General features: G+C 38.2%; 1 long non-coding RNA gene across 1 annotated transcript in view; it reads left to right on the top strand.

Moving 5' to 3' along the window:
- The first annotated feature begins 980 nt into the window (after positions 1–980).
- Positions 981–8121, top strand: part of LOC108444642 — an 11625-nt gene continuing 4484 nt past the window's right edge. Inside the window, exon 1 of the long non-coding RNA XR_001859271.1 lies at positions 981–1023. This is a non-coding gene — a long non-coding RNA (uncharacterized LOC108444642). The remainder of the gene's footprint in view (positions 1024–8121) is intronic.

Below are 8121 nucleotides of genomic sequence, written 5' to 3' on the forward strand. Positions count from 1 at the left end.
CTGCCACAACCATCCCCTAGAGAGGGGCAAGCAACATGCAGCCAAATGCACACACAAAGATGGATGGGGTTTATGTTTTCTTACGGCAACAGGACATGGGTCTAACTCTTTGGGCATTGGTAGAGGGTCTAGGTCTCACTCTATTTCAGTCAGTAGTTCAAGTTCCTGCCACTCTTGAAACTTTGTAAGGTTAAATTCAAAGACATTTAAATTTAAGGCATTTCAATTCCTTGAAACTGAAACCTTTGGACTGAATTAGAAGCTAGAAATTGATTTAAAATGTCTAATCTTGTTAAGGCTGATTAATGATAAATTAGTCAATTGTAGATGAGTCATCACTTTGAAAATGTATAGTGGAAGAGTAGTGCATTGCTTTCTGAAACAAGGGACATAGAAAAAGAAAGAAAATGTATCTCAGGCTGCTCAAATGTTTAATGTAATGTGATTATATTAGATTCAGGATATTTTGAGCAAAATTCCTTATACTGATTTTATGCAAAATGCAGCCTTTTAGAAGTATAATTGCTTAGCTAGTATGTAGTAAGATGAAATAAAGACAGTGCCACATTATTTATAAATTGCTGCAACACAGAGTAAAAAGGGAAAGAAAACTGAAAGAAGGAAGAGCATAAATGTAGGTATTCATTCTTGGAATAACCTGAACTTTCCATTGAGTTTTTTACAAGAGTGCAGAAAACAAAATACATACATATATTTTATACATGAGTGTAAATTTGGCTTATAAATACAGACCAGTTTCACTTTTGAGAATGCAAAGGCTCTCCTAGATGTCTGAAATAAATGCAGTATTTCAATATTACAACATTCTTTTTCTCCATTTTTTGTGAACTTTATTTTTAACCACACACCCAAGATCGTTGAACCTTGATAATCTGTGGCCAAACATTTTATAAATATAAATCATGTTGCTGTGTGTAGATTATCAGTGTTTATTCTCTTTTTTTTTTCCTTGGCCCAGGTGAAGGAATTACCTCTACTGAATAGTCTTTTCCAAAGAAAACAGTAAGTGAAATGCTGCTTTGTGCAATTTGCTTAATGCTGTGTGAACAGGCAAATGTTGGTTGAGCAGACACTTCCATCAGCTATGTGGGAAGTATTCTCGTTCTTTGCAATCTCTCAAGGAAAAGTGGGATTTTTTTATCCACATGTGCACAGTTCCCTACAGACTTGCAGGAGCCACATGATTATTCAATATGATTTCCATTCCCATAACATTTATGTTGAATAAAACCTTCATTCTGAATAGGCATTGCTATATCTGACAGTGGCCCAACTAACAGCTGCAAGATGTTCACACAGTGTTTAGAAGCCCTCGAAGGGTCTGAGTAACACTGTTTTTCTTGTTCTGCCACCCAAGAGACATGATCCATTTCTTTATTTTAAGTTCTCTGACAAGGTCCTTTTTGTATTGTGTATCACAAGGGAAGAATGGGGCTTGGAAATCAGTAGACTGAAATTCTGTGCCAAGTTTTTCTTGGATTTTCTATGTGGGGAAATAGCTCCCCTATGTCATAGGTCTAAGAGATGAATGAATGAATCTTTTCTATTTCAGATTTAGTTTGATTTCTAACCACTTCAGACAAAAAATCTGAGTTTCCCAGGATCTGACCTAGTTATCCCTTTTTGGGTGCAGCATACATATGTATATGAATGTATATTTCCCCCCTTTCACAGAGGTCAGATTTCATGCAGACATTCACTTCATTTTTAGATTTGCTGGAAAGAATGAAGCTCTTCAATCCAAGTGCTGTAACATCATCAGTTGTCTTTCATCCTGCAGTGGAAGGGGGAATAGTTATGGTGCTGAGTGTAGAAAGATTTGTGGCCTAAATAACATATTTGCAATAAATTGGTTTCTTTGTGTTATTCTTAGATGCTGCTTCCCAGAACACAGATGGTTTACTGTCAAAATGTGCTTGCTCCATATATGCAATAATGCTTACAGTAAGTTTTGCAAGCTTTAAAATGGTTTTAATTGGTGAGAATAAGCTTGCATGCTTCTCTGGAGAATTGCAGTCACAGAATAATGGAGGTTGCAATGGGCCTTTTGAGGTCACATAATCCAGTCTCCTCCTCAAAGCAGGACTAGCTTCAAACTTAGATCTGGCTGCTCAGGTTGCTTGTCCAGCTGAGCTTTTAATACCTTCAAGGACAGAGAGACCACAGCTTCTCTAGAGAACCTGTGGCAGTGCTAACCACTCTTGTAATTTTTTTCTGTTTATCTGTCTAGAATTCCTTTTCTGCAACATGTGACCACTGCCTCTTTTCCTTTTGCTGTACATCTCAAGGAAAAGTCTGGCTCCATCTTCTTTCTGTTCCCTCTTAGGTAGTGGGAGGCTGCACTCTGACCCACTCTAACTTTTTTTCTTCAAGTTCAGCAAAGTCATCTCCCTCAGTCTCACTTTCTGCAGCACATTCCAGGCCACTAACCATCTTGGTGACCTTCCCCTGCACTTAAGGTGCTCAAATGCAAACCTAACCCCTACACATCCTTCCTGGCTAGTTCTTTTTAACCAAATTGTGTTAACTAGGCAACTGAATGGACTTTGTTCATTGAGAAAAACACAGCTCATGCACTAACTTCATCTACTCTTCACTCTGCTGCAAAGGCAGGGATCTCACCTTGGTGACAGACCTGCATTTCCTAGTCATAATGTACACTTTAAGGGTATGAGGAGTTGACAGCTTTCATCTGAAGAGAAATCACTGAATGTGTTGGGGAGGAAAAGGAAGTCTCTTTTTATTCCAACTAGGAGAAAGGAAAAAGCTTCTCTTAACCCAGAGGTAGTTAGAAATTTTTCTTTTTAACAAAGTTCTAATGTTTAAAGGAACAAATGTTCAACAGAATGTTTCTTGGAAACATAACATTTAAAAAACATGTTAAAAACAAAGCCAACCTTTCTCTTTGCCTTCATCAAGTAGTTCTATCAAGGATCCCTTTGCAGAGAGTGAGATGGGACACAAAATAACACATGGCATCAGTGGCATGGCATTCATGATCTTCTCCAAGGTTAGGGAAAACCCATCCTGAAGTTCCTGATCTTTTTTTACACACCCTTATATTTCTCTGCAGTATATTTATGTATGCAAAGATGCATAGCTCTAACAGGAGAGGCTCAGAGAGACAGAGTCTAGTCAAGGCACTTTTCAGTCTATTCATAGGACAGGAGCTGGCTGTCACCAACCCACGGCCTGGCCATATCAAATGGCTATGATGGGAGAGGAAGTTGTGGTTCTGTCCTTTGGGAGCATGTGAGGGAATGGAGGGAAGTAAAATACACAATAAATCTTTTTCCATCCCATTTAAATTACTAACTTTTAAAATCTCTCTGTACCCCAAGGGAAAGAAAAGTTGCTCCATTGGTAGCTTTTTTTCTCAGGGCAGTGATCATGAAAGAAAATAAACTCTAGTTCTGTATAAAACAGGTAGCACAGAAATGATGCATTCATTTTATTACTGCCATCATATAGTACACATTTGGCTTCTCCAGATAATAGCCATATTGATAATTTATACAGTCTGCATTTGAATATCCCATGAAGAAGGTATTTAAGGAGAAACTTCTCTGCTACTCATAGCACAACAATGTTGAAAGCAGGATGGGGTGTTGGTCAATGGAATGTCTCTCTTTTAGAAATTACATCCTATTATCAGGGTTGCTAGCTTCAAAATCAGGTTATGCATGCCCTGCAGGTGTAATACCAGAAAATAAAATAGTATACCTGGCCCTTTTATGTAACACAGTGTAAGTGCAGATAGAGGAAGAGAAGTGATGATTCATTATCTGTTCATCCAAATACCAAGAATGCTGATTCACATACTACCTCCTAAAGCTTCACAAGTCTAAACATATTCTACAGTATTGTCAAATCATCTGTCTAGATGCTGTGCACAAGAGCTTGGCTATGCTTTCTGTAATTGATCTTGTTCTAAATCAAAAGATCTGGATCACCTTTAGAGTCATTATCATTTAATGTCTCTTCCAGTGTGTCCTACTTCTACCATCCCTTGTTATAAGTCTTGCAAGTGATATAGTATTTGTTTTGTCCTCTGTGTTTTCAAACAGCACATGTAACTTTAAAAATATGTGATGTAGTCGATAGCATACTACAGCTTTTTATTCCAGGCTTATGCTTGTGCCCTGGTTTTTATGATAGCCATATACAAAAATGAAGGCAAATTAATCCTTCTGTCAGGAAAAAGTCATTCTGTCCAAGACAGGAAGCTTCCCAGCCTCAGACATTTATGGTTTTTATTTTTACATCAGTTTACTGAAGTTAGCAAAATGTTCTTTCTACCATTTTCAGCAAAATAAGACATTAATCTCTATTTTGTTTAAACTGTATAAACCTATTAGAGTTGGATGAAAAGTTGATAAAAAACCAGCTGTTCCTAATGAAACTGCATGAGACCTACTCCAGTGTAAGCACATCAAACTGGTGTGAAGCATGAATAACATCTACCATGTAAATATAAAAAGTCCCTGCCATGATTCTCTGGCTGACATTTCTAGTGATACGTTCCCAGCTAAGTCAGTAGAGATATATTCTCTTGCTTTCGTGGTTCTTTGAGGTCCTCTGTTCTTAGGATCATTTCCTTTCTTTATCCATATGAATTTGAAAGAGTAATTATGCTTCTGAAGATCTTTCCCTGAACAATGTTACCACACTCAGTGAGTAACCCTTACAATGCTAACTAATAACAAAGGTGGGAACTCCCACTTGAAACTCCTACCAGTCTTTTCGTGATGGGGCAAGATGATGCTTAGAAACACATTCAGTGGGATGTGTTCCAAGTTTAGGGACAATTATACTTTCACTGTGCATCATCCCCAGAGCCACAATAGTTTGCAGAAATTTAACAGAGCATGGGGTTCCTTTGAATCTGTGGGTTTCTGTACTTCAGTACCAGCATAATTTAATCAGATCCAGTGGCAAAAACCAACTCAAATCTGTTGTAATGCTGAAAAGAAATGCCACAAAAAACTTACCGTTTCATGAAGTGTTGGCTAACATTTACTTCATCTGTCTGTATTGTTTATGGAAGAAGGAGTGGCTCAGCAGACCAGCTGAGCAAACCTACTTTCCCTGCAGATTCGTATCAGTGTAATTTTAACAGTGGAATGATGATATTTCCATGCCTTACCAAAAGAGTTAGGTGGTCAAAGATCTGAATTAGAGCAAGACTTTACAGCAGGAAGGAAACATGACTTACAGATAAACCAGACTCTATACACACCAACAACTTGGAGCCAAACTACCGTAGAACTCTTTGAGGTGCTGCTATGTCACACAGTATTTTAATTACTACCAAAATGTATTGTGTCTCCATTGTTGATATACAGTATCAAATCTAAACCCAGTTTTCTTCCTAATTCTTCTGAGTAGATAAATTCAATAACTCACTGAGACTTCACTCTTGCAGATAATTGCCTACTCAACCACCTTAAATTTGCCTTTGCTAGCCTGGCTCAGAGGGCCGATGATAGGATGGCTGATGAAAAAAGCATGTGCATGGATTTAGACAGGGTGAGAGAGATACAACCATACATCCTGAGAAAATGCTTAGTTTGCTTGCTCTTTTTTAATCTGAAAAACAGGGCACTGATATCCTGCCAGGCAACACTTTTGAATAGGAATGTCTGGAATTACCTACTAAATTTGGTTTAACTTGGAGTAGGAGGCAGAGAGCGGGAGGAAATCATGATGGAAAAAAATGGATGTCAAGCTAGGAAAAAGTTGGGCTAGAGGCTCTGTATCTCAGAAGCTTTCTTCTGTCTCTGGGCAGAGTCCTGGAATGGCTATGACAGAGCCTTATTTTTATGGGGTCATGCACTTTCTTCAAAGGGGACCCAGAAAGCAGCACTGCCAGTCCATATTGGTCCTTTTCTCCCATCATATATGTCATAGTTTAAATGTAACATGTGCCAAGAAAGAACCAAGAAAAAATAATTTAGATACATTGTCTAAATATGAAGGGAAATTTTAAGTCTTCATAAATTCTGTATTTTCACTGCAGGCAAGTATTTTGTAGGCACATTTGAGTTTATCTAAACATCATTACTCTGATAGAAATTCAATCTTGGGTGTTATTAGAAAAAAAACCAAAAACTTTTAGTGTCCTTGAGAGTGCTAAGCACAAGGTCTCTAATTCAAAGGTGATGTTGGCCACTGCCCTTCCTTTACTGTTTCCTTCAACTTGTGCCTCAAGTGATGCAGCACAAAATTTAGGTAAAGGTGACAGCTAAAATGACACATGACATTTTAAGAGGCACGTTTTCCTGACATCCTGTTCCTCCTTCCACCTCTTTTTTTTTGTCCCTGCAGTTAGAGGAGCTGTGCTAATCACGAGTGTCTAACAGCTCCGTGTGCTAGTCTTGGGGCTGGGCTCACATATCTACACAACAAACTCTCCACACTGGAAAACTCATCCCTGGACTGAGGCAAGGCAGGTCACTTGAGGGAATATAACAGGGGATTCAATGTGCCATCCTTGCCCAGAGGACACAAGGGGAAGAGATCAGATTCATCCTTGCCTCCTCTCACTTGTAGCTAACAGAGGACAGGCAAGAATTGATTCAGTAAGTCTTTGTAAGTAATTTAGGGTCATGTTAGGGGTTTGCTGAAGACAGAGCAGGACTTAAGATGAACTCCTTTGTCCTGCAAAATGACTAAGAGCACTCTTGTTCTCAGTTGCAGCTGAGAGGCAGCTTACAAGGTGAGCAGCCTGTGAGCTCCAAAGAGGTGCCTCACACAATCAGTGATTTAGTCTTACCGTATGCTAACACACCAGGTGCAAAAACAAGGTTCCTATGTCACTTGGTCTGCTGCAAACACGTGCCAATTTGGCAGCACAAATGCACAACTATTAACATGCAATTTAAAGGAAAGTGTCTACACCATATTCAGAAGCAACTTAAAAATAGGAGTCTGTTAGTTTCATATAGATAAACTTGGAAGACTGACATAAGATCATAAAAAGCACATAGCAAATGAAAAGAACGTTCAAATAAATCCCTGCAGGTCGCTGTGGCCCTGAATTCCTTCTGAATTTAGCCTGGAATGTCCATGCCCCTGTCAAGTTGTCGTTGGTACACAACACAACCAGTTCAAGCTAAGCTTCAAACAGAAAAACAAATTCCATTATGTCTTCCATATTTTTCCTTGTTAATCACTTGATAACTTAAAACCTTCCAATAGCTGACAGAAAATTTGCTAGTTAAGAAGTTGTTTAGAGATCCTTGAATTGAAAGATAGAATGTGAAATGAACACTAGTCAAGGTACCAAGAAATTATGGGAGGTCTTTCTCTGTGACCAGTCCCTGGAAAGGTTATTATTGTTTGGGGCTTTTTTTTTTTTGCAAACATACTTTTTCCTAAAAGAGAAGGAATATAATTTTTCTTATTAAGTAGCCACAAGGTGCAGATAATTGTCAGACACTGGTGAAAATATTTCCACATCACCTCCCAAAATTCAAAAAATTCTTAGACTTTTTTTATATGGAGTTTTTTATTGTTTGGGATTCTTGGTTAACATTTATGTAAATAGTTTCATTTAGTAATTTTAAGTGCTGTGGTGTTTTGCAAAAGAAAAGGGTACAAAAATAGCCTGTGTGCAGAATTATAATTTAATTTGCTAGCCATATTTCTATTGCAGTTTTTAGCATTAAAAAAGCACCATATTGGCCTGAAAAATCAAGGTCTTTCACTGATTTTAAATTTCTGGTTTTAAACTTCTTGACACATAATTCACATATGTTTATGGTGGTTTCTCTTCATTGAACTTCTTTTTCCCTAAACAACGGACAGAAGGCAGGGTTTCCAAATGGTACCATGTTCTAAGATTTATCAGGGTGCTTGGCATCAGAATTAAAAAGAACAGCAGACTTTGCCATTACTCGCAATAACCACATATCCAGCTGCTTTACACAATTCCTCCCAATATAGACACAGAGGGGCTCTATCAAGCTTTGTGACATTTTGAATTTGGAATGCCTGTCCAAAGAGTATAAAGTCACCTAAGCTTTCCCATTTGTGCTGGGAACAGCTAGAGCAGAAGCAGGGGTTTAAAAGCGGACACTGGCAGTTTGCCTGATTTTA

This window comes from Corvus brachyrhynchos, unplaced genomic scaffold, assembly GCF_000691975.1.
Source record: "Corvus brachyrhynchos isolate BGI_N302 unplaced genomic scaffold, ASM69197v1 scaffold61, whole genome shotgun sequence".
Classification (NCBI taxonomy): Eukaryota; Metazoa; Chordata; class Aves; order Passeriformes; family Corvidae; genus Corvus; species Corvus brachyrhynchos.